The 27150-nt window shown below is 38.2% G+C and overlaps 1 protein-coding gene and 1 long non-coding RNA gene across 16 annotated transcripts in view; one reads left to right on the forward strand and one right to left on the reverse strand.

Annotated features, from left to right (window-relative positions):
- The window catches only part of VTI1A (vesicle transport through interaction with t-SNAREs 1A), a 365858-nt gene that overhangs the window by 186776 nt on the left and 151932 nt on the right, over window positions 1-27150 (forward strand). The window lies entirely within an intron of this gene.
- Window positions 6593-18356, reverse strand: LOC125084720 (uncharacterized). Of its 2 annotated transcripts, none has more exons than XR_007122682.1 (3): window positions 18154-18356; window positions 8981-9164; window positions 6593-6829 (listed from the first exon to the last, which is right to left on the reverse strand). It is a non-coding gene; the product is annotated as an uncharacterized LOC125084720 (long non-coding RNA). The 2 variants fall into 2 exon arrangements; XR_007122683.1 differs by lacking the exon at window positions 6593-6829 and adding an exon at window positions 7765-7842.

Here is a 27150-nt window from a genome sequence, read left to right on the forward strand (position 1 = left end):
AGACTGGTCTATTCTTCCAGAACCTAGAGACCTCCATGACTACCGCATCTCAGAATAGCCTTAACCAAACAAATATGTTTAATTTGACTTAAATAATGAACTGACAGTCTTTTTGAATGGTTCCAATGGCAACATTAGGAATTGTTTATACCTCACTTCTATTTGGTCTTGTTTTCTTTTTTCTGAAAGCAAAACAATTTGGGGACTCACAAGACCTTATAGGTGCCATCTATTTTGGAATGCTGTTTACTTTTATGATGTTTATTCTTCACCCACTGAAGGGTGTGAACATTATGGGTTTCACTGCATGGCTACCTAACTCTATTTTTACATTATACTTTATATATAGTGTCCATTTTTTTGGTGCTTCTTTTAAGGCTCCCTTGTTGCATGTGAGCTGGGAATCACAATCAGGAGTGCTATGTGAAAGTCTCTCTTTTTCTTTACCATTTAAGTCTTATGGAAAAAGGAAATTAAAAAGTAATGTAAAGGTATAAATAAATAATTGCTCCTTTATTTCTTCGCTGTACATTATAATTGTGTAAAGGTAGATAATATAATTGTCCTAAAAGATCTAAGAGAATAAACTTAAATCCGAATGTGAGGATAAGGAGTAAAATGGTAATTCTAAATTGCCTTTTATGCGGTTGCTTTGGGTCCTGTAAAAATGGTTGACTTGGCACACGTGCTTTTGAATTAATCAGATATGCAAGCATGTGGGCAGGGGGTACCCCTTATAGTTTCTACATATGTGAATCAAAGATAGGATTTGTTTGAATTACCCTTTAGCCTCCATTGTTAAAATCAGAATTAAGTTCTTTGTTTAGTGAAGCATTAGTAGCAATCTTTGAGATTGCCAAGATGGACTGGTTGCTGGCAGAGAGTTCTCAGTGTATTATGCTGTTTACCTAAGGGTTATATTCAAGAAGCTCTCTGAACAGCTGGGCTGATTATTGAAAATGCCTCATAGTAACTTCCAGCCTAGGCTGATCGATATCGGTGCAAAGCTTTACATGGGAGGGAGCTATTTAAACATTGAGAGCCCCGGGGATAAAAGAGAATGAAAAAATAATGCTGGACAAATATGCTGAAATGTTCAAAAGGAGAGAGAAGTATCTTGTCTTGCTATAGGGGGAAAATTCCTAAACAAACAAACTAGAAAATTTTTAAGTTTATCTTACAATGGCATCCCAAAAATTCCTTTTACTTTGTGGCAACACCCTAAATATTCAGTTACTTTATCTTACCATGCCCTCCTAAATATTTATGGGAAGAGGAAAGATTTATCAAAAATAACAAATATCAATTTTATTTTCATTATCTTGGAATATAACCCTTTACATAAAAATTCCACTAATCACTTTTCAGTGATACTATAGGGAAATAATTAATTTTATTGTTAGGTAGATAGATTTTAAACCTTTCCTTTTCTCAGGATCATTGGAAAATTATAGCATCAATATACTTCAACACCCAAATATAGGCAGAAAATACCGATTTCATTAATACTTTCTGCTACTGAGATCTAGTATAGAGATACTAACATTTCCTTTTGTCTTAGTCCTAACAAAACAAGCTTGTTTGTTTACTAGTTCTGTTTTTCAAGTTTAATACAATAAATAAAAACTATATTAGATTTTTTTTAATTTTATTTTACTTTTTTTTTCAGTGTTCCAAGATTCATTGTTTATACACCACACCCAGTGCTCCATGCAATACATGCCCTCCTTAATACCCACGACCAGGCTCACCCCACTCCCCCAATCCCCACCCCTGACCCGCCCCTCCAGAACCCTCAGTTTGTTTCTCAGAGTCCACAGTCTCTCATGGTTTGTCTCTCCCTCCGATCTTATCTCCTAAAAAACATTTGGTGAAATTATGACATCGAGGCAAAAGTGTCCTCATTTAAAAGGCTGTTTCTTTCTACAAAATGGAATAACAGAGAAATACTTTGAAAAAGAGGGGGGAGGAACCACTCAATATATCAAAGTGGAAACCTGTCTCCAGAAATCCTACATCTTGTTACCTCCAGGATTTCTTACTTTTACTCTGCACATGAGCAACAGACAGGAAGTCCAGAAACACAAAGGCAATCAATATGAAAACTGTGAAAGTCTCTTAATTAATCAACTCACACAAATTCTCCAAGTAAGAGGATTTTACAAGCATTTCAATTAAGGCTTTCCCTTTCTATTACCAAATTTCATTGACAATTAAAAATGCATAATCAAAGTTGACATGATTATAAAAAGCAAAAGATTATTTAAGTACTGAGCTTTTGGACTTATAGACTTTGATTTTCTGATGTTTATTCTTTTGATGAGTCACATAGACAATTGCTAATTGGATAGTTATTCTGTAACAGTGATGTTTAAAAATTTCAAAATGGGTAAATCTTTGAACATGTTTGTATTTCCCTCCTCATAGGAACATCATCATTTTGGCATGCTCACACCTAGAAGTTACGTGGCTGACTCATTAATGAAATTTAATCAATATGCATATGCAAAGAACTACCTTATTCACTGAAATGTTCAAGAGCTGGCATTCTGTGACAAATTTTGACCTAAAAGCTCTAAAACTGCCTGAAAATACTTAAGTCCTGGCAGCCATTCTGTTTACCTCCGGAATCACGTGGGAATATGAGAAACTTACTGACATTGAAAAGGTATATACAGAATATGGGAATTTTTGTAACAAACAAAGTTCAGCTTGGTCTAATCCTCCCCTTTTGCAACTAAAGGAAAGGTTTATCTGAAATCCTCACCAACTCTCCACGTTGGGCTCAAACCTAACAAATTTCTAGACCTTGAGTATATTCCCAGTATGGTTTGTGCTAGCTTTCTGCTTTGAAGACTAAAACATAGACCAGGGGACAAAGTATCATTTCATGATTCCGTTCCTCACTTATGACAATGGAAAAGTAATTGAACTCCTTTGTGCAGCTTTTCTTCACCAGGAAATTAGGAATAATCATTGCCATCCACCTTCAGCTGGGGACTTTGAAGAGTAATAATCAAAGGGCCATTTGGAATTAAAATAAAAAGATGGAATTATTTTTCTTTACCCAAAGAATTAAGTTAACAGAATATGAGAATGTCTCTTCGATAGTTCTTATTTTTAAATGCCCTTTTAACAATGTATCACACTAGAAACTATTTATTTAGTGTTTCTATTGCATGTACACTACAGCGGTGCTAAAAATGACCTATTAGTATGTCTTTAAATAGTGATATCTCCCAGTGCCATTCAAATAGTACCTACCTAGGAAGCATAAAATCCTACTGTTTTAGGAATGAAACTAGGGAACATAAAAAAGAAAATAAGCAGAAACTTCCCCATTTATCCGGAATCCTAGCTAGCAGTCACTCTTTGAATCTGACTAAAATCCTATTTTGCCCATAGCTTGCCCCAGGCCCCACCCCCCACTAGCACCTCTGATGGAGAACCCTTGGACCAGCTCCTTAGGGGATGGGGCCTTATCGAGCCTAGAGGTGGGTAGGGAGAATCTCAGCACTCCAAGGAAACACACACACTCACACACACACACAATTTCTATAGATAAATATTTAAGTGAATCAAATTGTTCTACTTCCTGAGTGATTTGTTCACCTTTATTAGCATACTTCATTAAGGACTGCAGTGTTGAGTCCCAAAAGAAAACTATAGCAAAGGCATTTTAATATTGACCCATCGTTTGGCAATGATTGAATTAGTCAGTCATTGTTTTATTTCAAGAGTCAGTATTCTTTTGTGTATAAGAGAGGAGTAGCCCTGAGGGTAGTCTGCATGCAAAATACAAGGCTCAGTCCAGAAACAGGTCTTGGGGTCATTCATCGTCTGGGCTCCAGAAAGATGTTGACGAACACTGTGGTTTTGCATCCGCATTACTCAGGAGGAAGGCACAAGTCGCAGTTTCTAGCCGACAGTGAACAATCAGGCATGGTCTCATTGGCTGTTTTTGTATCACTTCAAAAGAATAGTAAATACTGCTTTGTTGTCTTCTGACTATTACAGAGAAAGCAATAGCTTTTTTTCAAGGTAATCATTCTACAAGGAGTGGGGGAGAAAGCAGCAAAAGTCACGGATTTTTTTTCCTGTTGGAAAAAACAATATCTGTGCAGGCTTAGAGAGCTGTCAGTTGGACACTTCAGGCTCTCTCTCTGATCATGCTCTTCGAAAGCCTTTGCAACTCTCCTTCCAGTCTTCCTGCAGGCTCCCGTGATCCCATATGTCCCACATTACCTCCCTACTACCCCATCCTTCAAACATACCATGCTTGCCGTTGATAAGAGAAAAGCCGCAACAGCCGCTTTCCTTATTTCGTCTGATTCAGAAAGTTCGAAGACTCTCACCAGGGCTCATGAGCTCAGAAACTGGGGGGCTGGGAGGAACTTGCAGAGGCTGTAACAGGCGACCAGGTAAAGCTGTACATGACCACTGTGGGCTCTAGAAGGGACATGACCTAGCGGTCTTGAGTGTGCAGGCATGTCCCAGGCAGAAATTTCAAGAACTTTCCTACCAAAGCCCCACTTGCAGGAGCTCTCCCATAAATGGTCTTCTCCACCCATTCCCTCTGGTCCAGATGCTCCTTCCCCATTCCTGATGACCACTTTCCAGCGGGAGGCCTAGATTACCCAGACTTCAGGCTGTATTTTGTGTGTTGCCCAAAGTGCTTACTTTTACAAGCCACATCTAACACATCCCTGTGTCAATCCATTGTATGCGCCATGTAGAGTTTTCCTTCTACAAGCCAACTCCCACCCTTGTACCCCTTTGAACACACACACACAACAGACAGGAGCCATGTTAGCCTTTGTGAATGACCAGAGCCAGGTATCCACCCAGCAGAAATTGATAGCACAGTGTTAAGACAGAAAGGTTTTCAAATAACCGAAATCACTCTTGGAGCACCAAGTTAACATGTATCGCATTTAAAATGTAATAAATGCAGTATTTATCAACTTATATGTGCCTCGTGACTTTTGTGTCAGCAGGGTTTCTGTAGGCCTCTATTTATATCAAATAAACTTCAAATATTCCAGAATGTAGACCGCATCTGGCCTCATTTTTGAAGTGTCCCTCTAGGAACATTTCTAAAATAGTAGATTGTTCCAATTTTTTTCCTAATGAGAAAAATCCATGTGTTCTGTGATTATTAATAATAATGGCTTCAAATAAATTATTGACTGGTTGCAATGGAATGTACTTTCGAGCAGCTGAGGAGCTCTTTGGAAAAGAACTCTGATTCCCCCTGCAGAGTGTCTACGCTGTTCCTCTGACCCGTCTACTTCACCAGTTCCACCGGCTAGCAACCATCCCAGGCAGAGTTGCTCAGGGGTCAATGAGGGCAAGACGAGACAAGGTGAAGAATTCATGGTTCAAGATCGTAGTGACAGTTGATAAAAATTTAAAAGGAGTTGATTTGTATTTTCTTCAATGTAAGAATTTGGAAGCTTTTTTTATAAATTTCAACAAATTCACTATACTAACTCATACACACAACCACACTCGCAAGCATACTATCTATGTATCTGTTTCTGTAAACCTGTGTAGATAGATTCTGTATATCTGTCTATATGGAGATAGAGGTGCCAAATCACTTTCCATTTATGAAGAATTGTACGGGTCGGGGAGTGAATAGTGTTGGTTTTCCCTGCCATGCAGGAGTTACTTATAGTCTGGGAGGGGAGGTGGGCATGAGCACAGTCAGTCATTTTTTGATAGTTGTACGTTGTGTGCACAGTACCAGACACTCTACTAGGCTCTGGGCTAGAGAGAACAAAATCCCAAGCCCTGGGATAAATGCCATAATAGTGGCACAGATAGTGAATTGATCTGAGTCCAGAGGTGGGAGAAACATTGCCAGCAAGGTTGATCATGAAAGGCTTCTAGGCAGTGGCAACATTGGAACTGTATTTAAATGTATTTCCCTATGCATAAATCTCTGCACATGTTTTCTCTTTCTATTATATTAACATTTTGAGACATGTAAGTCGCTGATCAGTTGTAATTTTTTAAATATCTTTGATTCTGTAAGTAAATCTTTAAAAACTCCAGCTTTACTGAAAATAGTCCAAGATCATTTACTATGATTTAAAGTATTCATAAAGCAAGGTGATTATTACTCTTGAGACCATTGTACAAAGCCCTGAAGTGTGTTAGACATAGGCCAGAAACCTCTCTCCTTTGTTATATCTTACCAGTCTGTTAGGTTTAAAAAAAAAAAAAAAAAAAAAAGTCTATCCTTTTTGGCTATTCCTGCTCTATCTTAGACTCTTGAAAAATAGAATTTTATGTGCACAATCTAGAGGGAGTACATTGAAGAATTCTCTTCCTGTATTGCATATGCTACCATAGACTTAGAAAATCAAGAGAAAAACAGAAAAAAAACACTTTGCTTATTGGTGTGCACATCTTCATTTTCCTAAAGTTGCGTAACTAACTAAATTAGGGCAGTGCCATCAACATTGCATCTCTGTTGACATTGAACACTGCATAGCTGGAAAGAAAGGGATGCATGTATTTTTTCCATTTGCTATTTCAATAGTCTAAATCGCAGTGGCAAATGAAAATACAATTGAATCTCAAGTGAATGGCCAGAAACACCGTATATTTTATGAAATATGGCAGCATAATGAATAGGAGGTAAAAAAAAAAAAAAATGTCCTAGCTTTCAAGTCCTGATGGTTTTGATGTGATTGAATCATAGTGCATTCTGTTTGATGTCTGGGCTTTGCTATTCAGATACACTGCAAAGTATGTGCATCACCCTGTCTGCACAGTGCACTTGGCAACCCGGCACGGATGGAGTTTGTTTTCCCCACACCTGCAAGAAACATATATATGCAGAGTCAAATTTAAGTAGGAGTATTTTAATTCTCCTAATTGTGATAGATTCCCCACACAGGGAAAACTATCAGTCAGGTACAAAAGAAACTGCTTAGGATTTGAAGGAATTTGACAATTTTGTTGTAGTTCCTAGCCTGGCAGGTGGTAATAATGCCTATGCCAGCACTGTCAAAATATGAAAATTAAAGTGACGATGGGTTTTAATGAAATCCATTTGACAAATATAATTAAGGTGTTTTAATATGAAGTCCTGTAATAAAGACTACCGGTGGACTCCCTGAGGTCCTGACTAATTGTGTAGATTGCTTTTAAGCTTTGAATAGTTTTATTGGATAATGAACTGTTAAGAAGTGTTAGATCTTTCTTAAGCAGAATTTGGTTTGAAAAAGAAGAGGAGAGACAGGCCTGAGGTGTGGCATTTTAAACATAATTAGAAGAGAGATTTAAGTTAACATCTTTGATCTTGCTGTCAGTTTTTGATTAGAGCTGTAAATGCTTTAATCAAGTGTAGTGTAGTCATTACATTTCTAACTGTTTTTTAAACTGCGAAATTACTGAGACATTGACATCAATTTTAACACATTCTGAAAATTTGCAGGAGAATTGGGTTTCTCTGTTGAGTGTTTGCATTAGAATAATACTGACTTACCAACCTTAAACACAATAGCAAAATTATCCGGTGGTGAGAACTAGTTTGATTTTGGGGGTGGTTAGACATAGCGACACAATAGTACAATTACTTGATATTTATTTTACTTTCTAGGAATGTACTTACAAGTTGAAAGCACTCATCATATGAAACTATCTCATTAAAATGTATAGATGTGTAATAACCTCAAACTGTTCAGCTGAGGATTTTATTTTTTGTGTGTGTTGTTTGTAAGACAACTTTATAATATTAAATGTTCTTAACTTTCACTTTTAAAGAACCACTGTTCACCTAACATCTCACTGCAATCTGATGGCATGCTTGGCGTTTCATTTCTATGCCTGGTGGGTACATGATAAGCACAAAGTAAATATTTGTTAAATGAATGAGTAATCAGTTCACAATAGCTGAATATGTAACCCACTTGAATTATTTTCTCAAAATTAAATAAAATCTGAGTAATTGAAGTATAAAGGAAAAGTACATTTCCTCTCCCCCCTGCCACCTGTCTTGACCCAGTTACTCATTATAGGGTATAAATGGGTATATATTTGGTATTTCTGACTGGTTTCAGATAGCGTCACTAAAATGATGAGTTAGACCAAGGCTATGTGGGATTCTCCTTGGTGGAAATCTGCCTCCCTAGCATTTCACCCACGATTGCAGAAGTGATAGGGCTATTTTAAGGAGCCATGCCCCAGGGCCATTCATTGACTGTAATAAGAAAGAGTCCACACTGATTACATGGTCTTGAACTTTCTGCTTGTGTATTATGTGTTACATAGGATATGAAATGAAGAGTTAAGAAGTCTGGATTCTAATCCAAGCTCTGCCTGAGAAGGCATTTAGAAAAATTGCTTTTTTCCGGGTGATCTCATCCAACCCCCAAGTGGAATAAGTAACTTCTAAATTTCTGCGGACTCTAGAATTCTGTTGGTCAGTGTCTAGCTCTCTAGATGAGTCTCTACCACCTTTATCCTTTTAGACTTTCTAACTTTAATGTTCTCCACTTTTTACCCACCATTCATTTATCCATCCATCCATCCATCCATCCATCCATCCAGGAAGTATATATTAAGCATCTTTATGTGCCAGGCATTATGTAGAAAAGACACACCACCAAGTAGCAATGTATTGCTTCTAGGTTACCTGATACCAGAGGTGGAGAGTTGAATAGATGCCAGAAGTAGGGAGTGGGAGAAAATAATGTCTTTTTATCATCAACTTTGATTTATGTGCCACTGGGTGATAGATAAGTGTTTATGAGTAGAAGTAACGGGGACCAGATGGCTTTCAATATTTTTATCTGCAAATACTAGTAGAAATAAAATCTTTCTTATAGATTAACCAACTTACCCAAATCATTGTTTTCAATATTTATTATTTACAGTTAATTTCCAGTAAGTGTTATGCCCATTCTGAATCTGAAGCTACAGTGGAAAAAAAAAAATACAAATCATTGTTTCCACAGGTCCTTACCTTTGTCCTCTAAGATCTGGAAAGAAATGTGTTACACAGTAGGGTCTCAGTTATAGCTAGGTTGTCAGTAGACACTCCGTTTTTAAATTATGTCAGAAGATATTCACATCCTTGTGAAGCAGATGATTATGGGGGGCTGGGGGAGACCTGGGTTGGAAGTCATGAAATGTGGATTCCTGGAGACCTGCAAAGACAACGAACAGATTAATTGATCTGGCACATTTGGCACATGCTTCTGTTTAGCACTTGTCTGTACACTCTTGTGCTTTGCTCTAGTGGTGGGGATTCTCCTACCATTCTACCCCACAGAAGCATGAGCTGCTGCCTCTTGGGGGGCATGCTTTATTTTTCTTTGTGTCTTCACAGTGCCCCTCAATAACCGGCTCTCAATAATATTTATTGAACCAAATTCTCCTCCTACTTCCAATGTCAAACTCATATCCATGGGCAAATTGTTTCATCTTTCTGGGAGAGTTCATCAAGATTCCCCAAAAAAGAAAAAAAAATGGTTAGAGCATCCATGGACAAATGAAAGTGATACAGACTTTTCCTTTACCTCATGGGCATAATGTAAACCACTTAACTCTCCAGCCCACTCCCAAATGAAATAAAGATTCTCCAAGGTGACCATGGCAATTTTCACTTTCCGTTTATTTTTCAGTGCTTTGAAATTCCCATAGAATTTCAAATTTCATAGATGAAAGACCCATAGAATGGAGAGGGAATGTTTAGGCACGATCCCTTCTGAATCCATAGATAGAGTCTGAATCAGAGTCAGTCTGCTTTTAAAATCATCAACACAATATTTCCCACTGTATTAGGTGTTCCTTTGAAGTCTCTCATACCAAGCTCTGACCTCATTTCTCAAGATGTATCCACATTTTCTAAATGGGAGATTTTGGCAAATATAAGACAACCCCAAATACAAAATACTTTTGAATGTTAGTTTCCATTGAACACTTAACGGCATCAATAAGATAAAGTATGATATGTGTACTGTGTAGTAGTAACTGGCATTTCATTAAAGTTGTTAAGACTAAAAATGGGTTTTCGTCATAAGTTACGTGTAGATTCATTTACTGCCATAGCAGAATGTTTAGGATCGCACATAGAGACTTTTTGTAAGACAATTTGTATATTACACATTGCCTCTACACTGTTCTTAAAGGGAACAGTGAGCTAATCTACGTAGAAATTACACAACTGGGTTGACTTGTAGCTTCTTAGGAAAAAGCAAAAAGATTTTCCACCTTCATTGGACTCAGGGTTTAAGAGTAAAAATTTGAGAAATGAAAATCAGCTCAAACCATATTCATTCTCATTCCGTCTTGCTCTCACTAAGGGAAGAAAGTTAATGGTTTGTGCCAACTGCTACCTCTGTGAAACTAGAGGGTTTTTGAAATTTGTCAGAAGGTGCTGTTTATTATACGTGGTGGCAGTCCTAGGACATGGCATGCTTCTTTGTTACTGATGGCCTCGTTGTCAGGTTTCTGAGAACAGTGCTGGCACCAGCCTCAGTGCACCAGATTCTAAAATGGTATCATCCACTTTAAACACCTTAAATCGTCTTTAGGGTAAACCGATATTGAAGTTCGTGAAAACATTGTAGACAGTTCAAAAAGAGATGTGTTTTCCTATGGTACTGAAGAATCAAGAATAATTTTGAATTCATTCTGCCTTATTCTGTCTCACTTTTTAAAGATTTGTTGTTGTTATTCTTTTGGTAGGAGCCTTAAACATTCTCTCTACTCAGCAGTCCTTTTCTCCCCCTTTCTTTCTTTCTTTTTTTTTTTCTTTTCGGGATTTTGAACTTCTAACTTTGTTATACGTTTTTTTAAAAATATGGCATTTGCTTTTGAACCAGAGTTTAGTAGGACATAAAAAATCCCTAATTATCCATTCTTCAGCCTGGATGAAATGTGTAGTTGGTTTGAGTTTGTCAGTGGACATAATATATACCTATTAAATACTTTGTTTAATCATCTTTTCAGACTTGGAGACTTCTGGTTTTACTTGCTGTATAACAGGTATTTTATTTGTATTTCGATGTTTGGGTGTGTGAGGTTTTTTTGTAAGGCTTCAGTCACTTTTCCTACACCTGAAAAGGAGAATGGGATTTGCCAGTGATAAATGGGGAAGTTGACTAGCTAACTAATAAAGATTTGTCTTAATCAAGTATGATTTGTCAGAACAGGAGCGCACTGGGGTCAGGGCGCGCGCAATGAATTATACAGCAGTCACAGGAGGAAAGGACCCAGCAAGAGGCCTCATAAATATGCTGCCGTTCCCCACTGCTAATTCGTATTCAAAGAGTGCCCTGCACAGCCATTTTTAGGTTGCTGAGCTGTTCATCAGCTTCCCGAGCTTTCTGTTTGTGTGGAAAAAAAAAGAAGTTTCCTTATGTTTCGGCATCATCTGGGTTCTCAAGGTGTATCAGTCCCCAAGACTGGATTGATGCCAATAATCTGAAATGTGCCTTATCACAGGACATCATGTGTAATGTTTATTTAGTGCCTACTATGGGGTCTGCAACATAACTATACACAGCGCGTGGGTAGGGGGTGCAGATGTACAAGATACTCTCCCTGCTAGAAAAGGTTTGAGAGGCTTTCTTATAATCCTCTTCAAATATTGTTTCTGTAAATTCGAATACGGCTGTGAAAGGAAAAGCCATCTGCCCTCACATTAAATATGTCCTCCCAGTGAAGATTTCCAAAACTGATAATAGCCCTTACTATTTCCCCAAAGGTTGGCTTACGTTAAATACATGGAAGATATTTTCTTGGGTTTCCACGAAGTTTGGCTTTCTGACGCATGTTTCTTCTCTTCAGATTAAACGTAATGTTAAGTACTGCTCTGTGGCTGAAGCATTGAAGGCCAGCTCGTGTGTTGTGCTCAGTTCTATTTGGCATGACGTCCTCCTTCGCTCTAGAAGGTCAAGATAGGAGAGCAGCCCTGACTCAGGAGAGACCTGACTTCAGAGTTTCTTTTATGCTTAAGTGACCTATTAGATGGTTTTCAGATGAGATTATAATCATGACAAAATAGTTTGTTGTATCTCAGTATCTAAATTGGGCAGCAGAGATATGGCATCCTCTTTTAACGACATTAGTAGCTAATAATTGGTTTCTTTTTGATGAAATGATGTCTATATTAAAATAATAAGAGTAGTTGGGGCGCCTGGGTGGCTCAGTCATTAAGCATCTGCCTTCGGCTCAGGTCATGATCTCAGGATCCTGGGATCGAACCCCTCTTCCATTACTGCTCCCCCTGCTGATGCCCTCTCGCTCTGTGAGATATCTAAATGAAATCTTTAAAATATATATAATAATAATAATAGTAGTAACAATAAAAAATTTTTCAAATTATTTGACAGCAGACTTACAGCAAAAAAAAATAAATAAATGAACTTTGTATTTCCCACTTCCAACAATGGTTCCTCCAAGAAAGGAAAGGTTGAAAAAGAGAGTTGGGAAGGTCCACTTTCTCCATTCCTGCTTTATCACGGAAAATTTTTAGCAATAGGGCTATTACTTGAGTTTTTCCTGAAACCTCCTTAGAACCTTGGCCTCTATCAGGAATGGAAAAGGAGCACAATTCTCTGATTCCTGACCATTGAGAAATTTGGCATGACTCCCAGCAAGACGTTTACAGTGGAGTGTAGTAGAATGTGGAGAATTTTATAGTGATGGGTATTTATTTGCTTCAGGTAGAAGAAAACCTACCCACACTGTGAATCAAAGCTGATACAAAGGGGCCCGGGAGTATGGTTGAGCTGGGGCTTACTCAGTGCAGTTTCTGAGCTCCACGTAGACAACCCTCAGTGAAACCAAAGCCTACCACCCTTGTGAATGACACCATGAAGATATTCACAAGGCAGTGCAGGTAGACAGGTGGTGAAAACAGACCGGAGAGATAATCCAGTCCTCAGAAATGCACAGTCTTTACGTCGGCAGTCGCTATTGTCTCACAAAGTACAAAATGCTCACAGTCCTGGAAAGGAGTTGGAAACCCTGAAGTGGAGGGGGAACGAAAGAGCTTGGAAAAGAAGCCAGCGGGGAAGTAGACCCTATGTGAGGTTCTTGGGCCTTAGAAAACCCGTCTTGTTTTTCTTCCTTTCAAATAGGAGTCATTTTTAATTTTTTTATTTGTCCTTATAGTCTCATCCTTGTAATTGATTTATGACATTCAGAAAGTCATAAAACATCTAGCTTCCCTTTTTGGTCTATGTTTGTCCAAAGTGTTACTCCGTATTGTGAGGCCAGGATGCCTGTGATGTCCACCTTTTCTGGGATGCTGAAAGCCCATGTGTGCCAGTGGCTACAACCATCGACTTGGGGATCAACCAGACATGTTTTCTGTGGTTTGGTTTGGTTTGGTTTTTTCCCAAGTCTAGTGTCAAAAGGATTAATTCTTACAGTGCTGGATGTGCAGGCATGGGTTTGGAATGCTGGCCAGCCTTGGGCAAATTATTTAACCTCTCTGGGCTTCAGAATCCTTTTCTATAGAAAGAGTTAATAATAATCTACTTCATATGGTGCTTGTGAAGATTAAATGCAGTGTCTGTCAGGTGCTTAGCTCACTGTCTGGCGTACAATGAAGCAGTCAATAAATAGTAGCCCAAAATAAAAAAACTTTCCCTGGAGGGAAACATTCATTGCAATATTTTATGCACAGCCTGTAAGCAATAAACTTTTGTTGGGTATATATCGAATGAATGAAATCATTTTTCATCACCAAGAGTTTAAGCATGCATGCCTTTTTCCCCTCAAAAAAGTTCTATCTCTACTTGCTAATACTCTAACATGGAAGTTTGGTAAAAGGACTCAATTTTACTGGTTCCCTAGCAGAGCCTATTGTGAGATATAATTAAAAATTCTGCTTAGAATTATGCTAATAGGTTCAATATCCAGCCTTGCCGACGAAGCCTAATAAATTCTCTGATGTATTTAGAAACAATAGTAGCTTTGTTTAATTCTGTATTTTAGAAACTCCCAGTGTCATAGTGCTTGCTAAGAAAGGCAAACAATAGTAAACTATTTTTTAAGGACTTTTACTAAAAGAAGTGTCTAAGTGCATGCTTTGTTATATACTGTCCTCCTAAGATCAAACTGATAATTCATTTTACAAAATTGAATGATTCTCTACTGTTCTTCACCTGACATTGACCAGCAGTTACCATCTGATGAGCTAGATTATCCAAATCCATATTTATTTAGCCTTTTCTTTAATGTCAGAAGGATAGCATAAATACTAGGAAATCTTTAGCTCCCTCATATAGCTTTTATTTTTTTTAGGAAGACAATAATTTAAGCTCAGTTTGGATCTTTTATCAGCCACAGATCTCAAGTTGAGAAATAGTACAAAGGCCACATTACCTTAAAACCCTGCTAGCATAAACAATAAATTTTGGAACACTGAAAAAAAAATTAAATTAAAAAAAAAAAACCCTGCTAAAAGACACCATAAAATCATCCATCCTTTTTTTGTTCACTGATTACCTTATCTTGAGTTTCATTAATTTCTACCTCTTTAAATGTCAGTGTCTAAAATGCAGGGCCCTTCTGTTTTGGAGTTATTCAGGAATAAAATGTCTCCATCTTTTTGGCTGCTTCATGATATTGTATAAACTCTTCCCCTTAGATTTTAGAGTCCTCTGTAGATGGCTCTGGATTACTTCTGTGTGTTTGTGTATGATTCCAGTTAAGCTTTAGTTACAAAAACAGGCCATTGGCTAGACTGGCTGAAGGGCCCTTACAGATTTATACTCTAGAATAGCTGTTGTCAAAGCATAGTACCAGGAAAGCAGCAGCATTCGCATCATCTGGGGACTTGTTGGGAAGACAACATCTTGGGCCCCACTTTAGACCTACTGAATCAGAAACTATTGAGTGTGGGGCCCAGAAATTTGTGTATTAACAATATGGCTTACTTTTGTTAATTTTTTGATCTATGACCCATCTTCTTCCACAAAAAGAGGTGTCTTACCATAAAAGATCAGGCAAGTATACCACGAGCAGAAAAAATTGACTCAGGACAGAAGACAGAAGCCAAGAATTAAAAGGAAGATTGGTGTGGGGGCAGAGAGCGGAGGAGGAGTTCACTCTATGAAGAAATCTTAGAGCAATGCTCTAACAATTAAGGATTAAGCTCACCCAGAGCTTCCTAGGATTCAGGCCAAAGAAGAAACTATGTTGGATTACATAGCTTATATTGTTCCATAGTAAGAAATTAATTATTTCCTGTACTGTCAAAAAAAATTTTTTAATCGGAAAGGGGAGGAAGTGTGGGGGTGGTCTTTTAAGACAAACCAAGAAATGTGATGAGTCCTATACTTGAAATCAGCTTCACTAAAACAGCATAGAAGCATTCCTTGTTTCATAATTTCTTAAGCAAATCTCATGAGTACCGAAGACCCAGAGTTGAAGGGGTGAGTTCCCTATCAGAGCCAGATATGTAGCACTAGAGACTGTTGAGGGATAAAAGCCGACAGTTCTTCACAAAGAGTTTAACAATACTTCCAGAAATTTTTAAGAATAAAAATGTCCAGACCCCATTTCCAGGGATTCTGATTTAGTCAGCTTAGTATGAAGTCTACACAACTCTGTTAATTTCAAGTTCTATGAATGTGTCTGGTCTAGAAACAGAGGAGCACACCACCAGATTGCCATTGACTATCCCCTTTAAATTTCAGTTGTCACCCGCAGGCTTTTGAAAGAAATAAATGGCAGAAAATTCAAAAATGAGAGCACTAGCTCAAAGCTGAAAAGTGGGTATTCTCTACTGTCAATTGAAAAAAAGACCCCAATGCTATAGATCTAGGATAGCAAGTAGGCCTTGTCCCCTGTGCCCACTCTGATCAATTGGAGTTGATTGCCTGGGGCGTTGCAAAGAGAGAGGTAGTTACAAGGCATGTTCAGGGGCAATGTGATTGATTAATAATATCTTCCAGGTGTTTGGTATCAAAGAGTGGCGGCCTGTGTGGCGTATGTTTGTTAACTTTGCTCTCAGGACTAGATATGTGGGTAGCAGAAATGACACTTCGTTGAAAAATTAAAGAAACTGATTTTATCCCTCTGAAATTTGATTTCCAAACTTTAATATTTAATTTCCAAGCCACCCTTAATGCCAGTCTTCTCACCTGCTCAATTTTTCCCCATAAATTTCCAACATGATTTCCTGCTGATATTTCTTGAGTGTTGATGAAGGACTTTTAGATCAAAACTGTGTGTTTCTTAATACTAAAATTCAGCAGCATCAATGTTGAAGGCCTCATCTCTGCCTGTACCCATTGTCCTATGCTCTTCAGATTCTATAACTGTCTTTTTTCATTTTACCAATATATCCATGCTCCCTCCTGCTATTTTAACCTAGTGTCTGTTTTCAATGTGTTCAGAAGAGTCAAGATATGAAAAAATATTGTGTAAAATATGACATTTTAATTTACAAATCAATGAAAACTTTGGTTCAGACTTTAAGTTAGGGTATAAAGTAGATTTTTTAAAATGCATAAGATATATAAGAAGATAACTTTCCCCAGGTGAATTCTAAATATTTTCTGTGAATCAAAAATAGCTCTGCAGCCTCCTACCTCATACCAGAAACAAAAATTAAATCAAAGTGGGCCAAAGATCTAAGTGTAAGGACCAAAACTATGAAACTCTTAGAAGAAAACAGAAATCTTTGTGGCCTGGATTTGGCAGTGGATTCTCAGATGTGACACCAAAAGCACAAGCAACAACAACAACAAACAGATAAATTGTACTTCACTCACACTGAAAACTTCTGAGTATCAAGAAACACTATATCTCGGGGCTCCTGGGTGGCTCAGTGGGTTAAGCCGCTGCCTTCGGCTCAGGTCATGATCCCAGGGTCCTGGGATCAAGCCCCGCATCGGGCTCTCTGCTCAGCAGGGAGCCTGCTTCCTCCTCTCTCTCTGCCTCTCTCTCTGCCTGCCTCTCTGCCTACTTGTGATCTCTGTCTGTCAAATAAATAAATAAATAAAATCTTAAAAAAAAAACCACTATATCTAGAGAGTAAAAAGACATCTACACAATGAGAGATGTCTGATTACATGACATGTCTGGTAAGGGTGTAGTATCCAGAATATACAAAAAAAAAAAAAAAAAAAAAACACCCCTCTTAACAGCTTCCCCAACCAAAAGACTAGCCAACTTAAAAATGGACAGAGGACCATAAATACAGAGAATAAACTGGTGGTTGCCAGAGCACTGGGGGGAGGGAGGGTTGAAGGGTGGTGAAAATGGTTGAAGAGCAGTGAGAGATACAGGCTTTAGGTACAGAATAAATAAGTCACCGGGATAAAAGGTACAGTGGGGATAAAGGGCATGTAGTCCATAACGCTGTTATAGTATTGTACAATAACAGATGGTAGCTACATTTTGTGGTGACCATCCCATAAAATACAGACCTAGTCAAATCACTATGCTGCATACCTGAAACTAATGTAATACTCTTTGTCAACTGTACTTCAAAAAATAAAATGGTAAAAATACAAAAAAAAAAAATGGACAGAGAAATCGAGTAGACATTTCTAGACAAATGGCCAGCAAGCTTCTGAAAAGATGCTCAACATCATTCGTCATTAGGGAAGTGCAAATCAAAACCACAGTGAGATGCTACTTTACACCTACCAGGAAGGCTAAAATGGAAAACGGTAAGTGTGGCCAAGGAGAAATTGGAGCCCTCGTACGTTGCTAGTGAGAGTGTAAAATGGTATAGCCACTGTGGAAAACAGTTTTGTGGTTCTTCAAAAGCTTGAACACAGCATTACCATATGGTTCAGCAGTTCCTCTCCTGGGCATATACCCAGAACAGATAGAGAAATGCTTGTATGTGAGTATTCATAGCAGCACTGTTCACAGAGCAGTGGAGGGTGGACATGTAGAAACAACAGAAATACCCATCAGTGGTTGAGTGGGTAGACAAAATGTGGTTTATCTGTATAATGGACTATTTTTCAGCCACGAAAATGCGTGATACCTGCCACAATAGGAATGACCTTTGGAATCGTTAAGCTAAGTGAGAGAAGCCAGTTCATACTTCAAATTGATATGACTTAAGTAATTTTTAGTATTTAATCTGGAGATCGCCAGCTATGCATGTGTATTCCTTGTATGGTTATATATTGACCCGTGTCTATTGCCAAATACCTGAATCGGAAGGAGTGAAGTGATCCCATCCTTCAGGCCGTCTTTCCCTTCTAGCTTCAGGTCAAATTAAGGGTAAAATTAAGACCAGAAAAAAATATACCAGGAGAAAGAATGGCAGTGCCAAAAATTCTGGTACCATCTTTCATTCACATACGACAATTGAGCTTATGTGATTTTATCTGCTCCTGATCCCATTCCAGAACAGTGAGTGAAGTGTTCTCCTGTTATGCTCTGAACATAGGTCTGAAGCCAGGTAATATGTTCTATTCCATAAATGTGTACTTGTGTGGGTGTTGGGAGAGGGGCAGAGGAGAGAGGTTGGAATGTCTTCCCCCAATTACCTGCTTTTCCCAGCAAGAATGAGCTATTTAAATATATTAAATTTTCCACCTCCCAGATTCATTTGTTAAGAATAAATTCAGGGGTTCTTGGGTGGCTCAGTCAGTTAAGCATCCAACTCTTGGTTTTTGGTTCATGTCATGATCTCAGGGTCCTGGGATCAAGCCCCACATTGGGCTCTCCACTCTGGGGAGTCTGCTAGTCTCCTTTTCCCTTTGTCCCTCTTCAGATTTGTGCTCTCCCTCTATCTCTCTGAAATAATAAATATATTTTTTTAAAAGGAGTAACAAATTCTCCTTGCCAAAGTGAACAGAGAGGGGAGAAATGGGTCAGTGGGATGGACATTTCACAATTCTGTGTAAGAATTGGCCCTTTATTTTTTTAAAAGAACAGGAATAAATATACTGAAGCCAAAAGGTTTGGATAATTATAATACTCTTTTGCTGTTTGTATAATCTGTAAAGAACAGAAAATTATTTCAGTTAGAGCCTTGAAATCACAGCACATTTGTCTGTAGAGTGCTGTGGTTCTTGAATGGGAATGATACTCGAGAAATACAGAGACTGTCTCCTACCCCACTCTTGCCCAAGCTATTGGAATGGCCTTTCTTGGGCACTGACATTTTATTTGATTTTTTACTTTTTTCATGAATTCCAGGATAGATAACATACAATGTTATATTAGCTTCAGGTGTGCAATGCAGTGATTCAACAATTCCATACATCTCCCAGGGACACTGACATTTTAAAAGTGTACCAAAGTATTAAAGTTCCTTATCACCCACATTGTAGTGTATTTTGGACTGGACATTTTAAGTACAGTTTGTTTTATTTGTTTGTTTGTTTATTGCCACAAGGTTCAGTGTCATAAGGACTCAGGAGACTTGGGTCATGATTGCAACTCTCATGGGTAATTAGCAGCATGACCTGGATGACCTCCACCCCTGAATCCCTGTACCCTTATTGTTCATCTGTGCAGTTACTTTTTTTTTTTTTTTAAGATTTTGTTTATTTTTTTGACAGATCACAAGTAGGCAGAGAGACAAGCAGAGAGAGAGAGAGGGAAGCAGGCTCCCCGCTGAGCAGAGAGCCCAACTCGGGGCTCGATCCCAGGACCCTGAGATCATGACCTGAGCCGAAGGCAGCAGCCTAACCCACTGAGCCACCCAGGCGCCCCTGTGCAGTTACTTTTAAGGTTCCTATTTCTTCTAAAAAATCTGTGTATCTATTACGATACATGTGTAGAAACTGACTGCAGTTTCAAGCTGAGTGGCTCCCATCAACAAAAATGTTCTGTGCACCTGTATATATGTCAGGCATTGCCACCAAAAATGCTGGACAGACTAAGAGGAATAAGAAATGGCCTCTCATCTTTAGAGAAGGTTATAATCTAACGGGGAAGGAGGAACATAGAAGCCAGGAGTCACAAACTCGGATTCCACGGCAGCAAAGCAGGAACATAAATGAGTGAGACAGGTCAGATGGGGAGGTGGCAAACTCCATGGTATGGGGAGCTCTTATACACAGGGTAGCTGTATCTCAGTCCCTGCCTGTTTACCAGGTGGGAATGGTACTCTGGGTTGCCATGAATTCCAAGTTTCAAAAGAAACTAGAAGGCCAGCTTTTTATATGAAATCTGTTTTTTAAAAAAAAAACTCTTGTCGCCCCCCCAATTCAGACATGTTCCATGAAAACAAAACGTGTTTGCTGGCCACACGAGTTCTGTGGGGGTAGCCAGTAGCGACTTCTGAATACACTGATAATTAGAATGTTATACATTCCATGATAGAAGCGGTCGTAGTTCGCAAAGGATATAGACAGTGATTAACTCTGCCCATAATGATTGCTAAAAAGGCTTTCTAATTACTTCCCAGTCACTTGTCCTAGTTTACAGCACTTTGGGGGTTTTCTTTGAGTCATTCATTCAACCTAGAGATCTGGGTGACGCTGAACAGGTCTCTCTTGTCTGCCAAGTAAATCCACGTTTGGCAAATTCCACAAGTGAACCTTTGGAATGTGTTTTGACAGTTTTACCCATTCAGGTTTGCCGCTGCTTCATCTCCTGGCTTTTACATTCTTTATTGAATGGTGAGAAAGGGATGTCCTTCTGCTCTGGTCTTTTTTCATAGAACAGAACAGATTCATTCTCGTTTTTGAAAGCAGCTGTAATTAACATGGCGCCTTTTGTGTAACGAGTTCGGTTTGCATAGTACCTGCTCAATTCCAAATCATCGCTATTGGTGGAACAGCAATTCACTGACTGATGTCCGAGGGCTCCGGGAGTAGTGTTTGTTAATTATCTGCAGCAAACCAGGTAACTAAAGGGAGGTTCCACTCCTGTGACTTGGATGAAAGTGCTGTTGATGATTTCTTTAATTGCTTAGTGATAGATTGGATCATCTTAAAGCAAAACAGAATACATACTCACCTGCTAAGGAGGTAATATTAAATCATAATTGCTAAAAAAGAAGAAAGCTGGGCCACGCATACTCTTTTACTGTATGTCTCTTAAGAATGCTTAAGTTTAAAAAAAAAAAAGGAATGCTTAAGTTTACCTTCAGTTTATATGAATGTATAGTTTTCTGTAATAATGGCATCATCCAAGTGCTTGTAAATATTTTATACTACATAGTAAATTCAGATGTCCTCGGAGGCCCCAGCAGGCTACTGTATGAAGCAGTACACAGTTATAGACATGGGCAATCTGGAGAGTGTATGACTTGCTTAAAAGCATTCAAGTTTGAACTGTTTCTTGTTTTCTTCTTTTTTTTTGAACATTGCCAAGGTGGGGGTGGGGGGGTGCCCCAGTGATGGGAATACGTCTTTGGTCCTGGTTTGGGCCTTGTGCTCTAGTTTGTTTGCATACTGTATGGAGAAAAAGAGGCATTAAGATTTTATAGAGTCATTGAGTTCTAATATTTTAGAGGAACAAGGGGCATTGAAGATTATCCAGTCTAAGACTGTCATTTTACATTTAAGGAAACTGAAGCCCAGAGAAAGGAAGTGCTTTACCTAAATTAAAGCTCCAATGGTTACTTCTTATTTTCTTTTAAGTGGGTCTTAAAAGCAGGGGGAATTGAGACACCCTTCTAGAGATGATATTTCCATCTTCTCCAGTATAATAACCATTAGCCACATGTAGTTACTGAGCACTTGAAATGTGACTAGTGCTAGAGAGGAACTGAATTTTAAATTTAATTTTAATATTTAAATAGCTCCATGTGGCTAGTGGGTACCGTATTGGACAGAGAAGCTTAGAGATTACAATTTTCATCCCTAATTTATCAGTCTACCTTAAAGAAATATGCTACTTCACATATAACTTAAAAACCAGTCAACAGTATACTCCTGTTTGTCTACTCTCCGTCCTTTGTGCTCTGGTTTTCATATATTTAATTCTACATGTATTGTTTTATTTTTACTTTATTTGGATCTGAGTTCTGTAGATCCAGATTTCCATCTACTTTCATTTCCCTTCAGCCTGAAGAATTTCCTTTAACATTTCTTGTAGCTCAGTTCTTCTGGATGATTCTCCCAGCTTTAAATGATCTAAAATTATCTTTATTTAACCTTACTTTTAAAGGACATTCTTACTGAATACACAAGAGTAGGATGACTTTCGCCCCCATCGCACCCCCAGCCCTATGGGATGGTGTTCCAGTGTCTTCTTGCATTGTTTTCTGATGAAAATTCAACCCTCATTCTTATCGCTACATGTTGTTTTTTTCCTCTCTGGCTGCTTTTAAGATTTTTTATTTATCTTTAGTTTTTAGGAATTTGACGATGATGTGACTAGGTGTGGTTGTCTTTGTATTTATCTTGCTCAGAGCTTGTTGAACTCTTTGATCTGTGGATTGACTTTTTTAAAATAAAGTTTGAAAAGTTTTGGCTGCTACTTCTTCAAATATTTCTTCTATCCTATTGCTTGTCTCTTGGAATCTCTTTTTCTGGGAATCGTTGTATGTGTGTAAAAGCACTGGTTATTATCTCACAGATTGTTGATGCTCTGTTTTTGTTTTGTTTTTTTTTTTACCCCAAGCTTTGTTTCCTCCTTTAGTTTTGATAATTTCTATTAATCTGTCTTAAGTTCAAGTACTCTTTCCTGTATAGTAAATGCTACTCTATTTGGTCCATCCAGCGAATTTGAAACCATCCAGGTTTCAGATGCTGTATTTTTTTCATTCTCAAATTTCATTTGGTTCCTTTGTAGAGTTTCCATTTGTTTCCTAAAAAAACCATCTCTTCACCTATTAGGCTTACCTTTTCCAAGAAGTTCTTTAACACCATTATGATACTTGTCTAAAAATCTTTATCTGCTAACTCTAATAAATAAGCTTTCTGTTGGTCTACTTACATAGGCTCTGTTTTTACATTTCTCTTCCTCCCTCCTTTTGCATGCCTTGAAATGTGAAATTTGAAATTTCTAGACATAGTATGAGAAAGGACAGTAGAGTCTAAATTTATTTTTCTCTGAAAGCATTTTATTTTATCTTATATTTGATCAATGGATTGATCAGATTCTTTCCAAAATTAAGTGGGGTTGGTGTTAAGCTGGATCTCTAATTAGATTGGATTTATCTGAGATGAGTGCACTGCCCAACCTGTACATAGGCTGCCTTTTTTTTTTTTCTTTTTTTTAAATCTTACTAGTATTCGATCTGGGAGTGGGTCTGCAGTTCTCAACATTTTTGGTTCATATTTGGGCTTAGCTCCTGGTAGTGTCTCAAGGATACAAACACCACAAGAATATGTAGAAATATGTGCTTTCTCTTTTTACTAATGAGCCCCTCCTCCTCCACTGCCTTTTGCTTGACAAATTTGGAGACTGGAGGAGAATTACCAAACCAAGCCATTTGTTTTTGTGTTTCAAGCTCATCCACATTTCATTCTGTCCTGCACTCCTACATTTCCATAAGGTGTCTGAATGATTTCATCCCTGAGAAGCTTCTCTGTGGCAGTCCTATGCTTAACTCAGGCACTCACCCTAGTCTCTGCTCACATATGAGGGGCTTGTTTCTCTCTAGAATCTGTCAGAGCTTCCTTGCAGACACTGGACTTCCCCACACAACAATGGTAATTACTTTGTCTGGATTTTTCTTGTTTCTATGAGAGTCATTTACATCTTCCTACATCCTAACTGGAAGCAGAAGTTCCTCACGTGTCTTAAATTATCAAGTAATGAAAGATGGTAAAAGAAATGTCTTTTCCATTCCCTTGCTGTTCCAGGCATCGGGAGTTCAAAAGACTCTTCATGTCTAAGTAACATCAATACCGTGGATAACCTACCCCATTCAGGGCATGATGCCAGAGTTTGTGTCTAAGAAGTGTGCTAAATGCCAATGAATGGCTGACCCGAGCACTCCATGAGCTACTTCCTCCTGGGAAAGCTATGTGTGACTTCCTTTGCTTTCCCAAAGCAATACTTTTATTAATTTGGTGACCAGAATTTCCAAAGTCAGGTCCAAAATCCAGTACCCCATGTTACTAGGAAATATCATTTTGTGTTTTTCAATTGTGTTTGCTTGTGTCCTACAGCATACATATGAAAGCACATGCTTCAAAAAATAGCTCTTTTAAGGTATTTCTATGCAATCCCGTACTTCAGTGAAGTCCCTATATGGACGATAGCTGGATAATTATGAATACCTTTTACCTGTTTCTAAAATTGCTAAGGAAATTTTGAGCGTCAGGAAATAACCTTACCTTATCTTAGTTCTTTAAAGAAGGTATGACTGGATATCGCACCTTAAAATAATTTGCTGGAAATCACATCCTTAACAAAGTTTGCAACAAGAAAATTAAATGGAAGTGTGACGAAAAATAATTATTTTCTGGTCAGTATACTGTATATAGCATAATGGCTTAAAAATTTTTTAGTATTTTTGGGGCGCCTGGGTGGCTCAGTGGGTTAAGCCGCTGCCTTCGGCTCAGGTCATGATCCCAGGTCCTGGGTTCAAGCCCCACATCGGGCTTTCTGCTCAGCAGGGAGCCTGCTTCCTCCTCTCTCTCTGCCTGCCTCTCTGCTTACTTGTGATTTCTCTCTGTCAAATAAATAAATAAAATCTTTAAAAAAAAATTTTTTTAGTATTTTTGAATTTATCAATGGAACATTTTCTGCCTAATTATATTTGAGGCTCCTTCTCTTTCAGTCATGTTTTTATATTATAACATGATATGAGCCACAGTCAGTTCTACCTTCATATGAAGAATATTTTAATCTGCTTATCTCCAAAACACAAGTCCAATAAGTATTTGTTAAAGTTCATTGATGTCAGTCTTATGATGGTTCAGGTGGCATTATTATTTTGAATAAAGAGCAATGATGCTTTATTTTGAATAAAGAGTAATGTTGCTTTCCGTGGTACAGGCGCCTCAAGCTAAGTCTTATCTTTTGTGATGCCAGGCCAGTCCTTCAGGAAGTATCTTGCTAGATTTGTAGTTTCCTGCTTCTCTCTTCCTTGATGAGGCAGGCAAGTGTAGAGTGCCTGGTGTATATCTCCCAACCAACCCCAAATATCTTGAAAAGGAGAGGAAATGTTAGCCAAAATGCATTCTGCAGTCTGTAACCCCCCAAAAAGGGCCATAGACCAAGGATATGATTCATTCTGGATAATGTGAAAACAAAATCTCAGTGAGTTTGAGTGCCATACTCCCAGGATAATTCCCAGGACCCCTGTGGGAAGGATAGAAGAAGAAGAGCAGGAAGGAACTTTTCTTTCCAGGAATTCATTTGTCATGCTCATACTGACATGTGGAATTCCAGCACACGACATCAGTTTTGATTTTCTTTTATGCTTCCCATTGTTTCTTACTCTCCAGAAGATCCTCACAGTCAACGAGTGTAGTACTTATAAAATTTATGATTTCTCAAGTTCTCTCAGTGGAGGCAGCATGGCTATTTCCCATTCTAAAGGCACCGTGAAAGATTAAAGAACTGAAAACTCTAGACTGGGAATATCAGATCCATACTGGTTTAGGCCTACGAGCTCGTGTTCTTTCTTTATTGGAGTTTGGTGAGTGCTTACATCTTCAAGAAAAGTAAACCTAACAGTGTTACTATTTTTTTTAATAAGATGATCCCTAAATGTCTAATACTAGTCTGACCAAGGGTAGTCTATTTTAAAAATAATCCTTTCCAATTTTGTCTTGTTTTGTTTTGATTGGAGTAGGGGAACACATAATGAAAAAAACCACACATAACTTTTGATACGTATGCATAACTTGTTTGCATGAATTTTTCCCTTCATTCTATAAGTGTAAACATTTCTGATACGCTTGGCCAGGACTTTGCTTTACTGGGGCATTAAAATTGAAGGTAGCAAGTAAGAAATGAAAAAAATAATTCTGTTCCAACAAATGGATGGTATCTCTGTATTAAGACCAAGGTGTGTGCACTCTTGCCAATATCTCTTCTCTTACCAGATGGGTTAGGACTTCGGATGCTAAGATATTTCCCAGGAGATCGAGGGAGTGATTTAATACTCCTGGAAAGGGCTGAGTTCTTTACGGCTTGTTCTATTGATTCCTCCAGTAGCAGACTATGGATCCATTCAGAATAGTTTTTCCCCTAGCAAACCTGATAGAATTGCGGATCTGTTAGCTGCATTCCAATGTCGACTTCTCCAATGCCACACTTGATATGCTTTGAGAGCAAGGATAGATCATAAACCTCTCATACACTTCATATACTCCTTTCGTGTACTTTATTTCCATCTCTCATTGCTTCCTTCCACAAACACTTACTGGAAACATTATGCTGATGACAGGCACAGTGATGATAACCTATTTTCTGTTTGTTTAAAATTATTTATCAGAATTCCATTAATCTTGATAAGAGAAAATATGTAAGTAGCATTTTGCTGAAATAATTGAAGTATTGATAGTGGCTCTAGATAGTTGAGATTTTGAGTTAAAATGAGTTAAGATTGCTTAATTATGTTGCTTAAAGGAAGTCAGTGTCATACTTAATAGGATGACAAAATTGAATATTGCAGTTCATCTACAGAAAAGAAAAATACAGCTCTCATTGGTTTTTCCTTCTTCATTATTGGTTTCATCTTCTGCATTTATGGTGCCTCTACTGGGATCCACATATCTTACCCAACGTACCTTAAGGATATATTGAATAGAATTAATAAGAAGCTAACATCTGTCTGAAAGGTACTTCACTGGAAAGAATTTTCAGAGTTAGTATAGGTATCAAAAATACATTGATGCTGTTGTATTTAAGCATTTTTTATTACTTGGATTTTTTATCATGAAAGGAATAGACAGTCCTTTTTCTATTGTGCCATGAAAGACAAACTCTAAGGTAGCATTTGCCCTTTGGCTGCCAAATCTTCACTATTAGCACAAAAGTTCCTAAGCACAAGGGCTTGGTCTTCTTTAGTGGCCATGTCCCCACCATCTACACCAAGCACAGAGTAGGAACTCTTTGATTTTTCACTGAGTGCACTGGTTCCCATGTATTATGCAATTACATGCATTTGTATGATATCCTATAGCTTTCAAAACATTTTTACTTAGGTTACTTTCATTTGACTATAACCACAGTTTTGTGAGGAAGGTAGGACAGATATTTTATCTTGGTGATACCCAGTTCCAGTGGGTTGTGGCGGACCTAGGATGGGAGGGGGCCCAGGTCATAACAGTTCATTGG

Source organism: Lutra lutra, chromosome 14 (genome assembly GCF_902655055.1).
Source record: "Lutra lutra chromosome 14, mLutLut1.2, whole genome shotgun sequence".
NCBI lineage: Eukaryota > Metazoa > Chordata > Mammalia > Carnivora > Mustelidae > Lutra > Lutra lutra.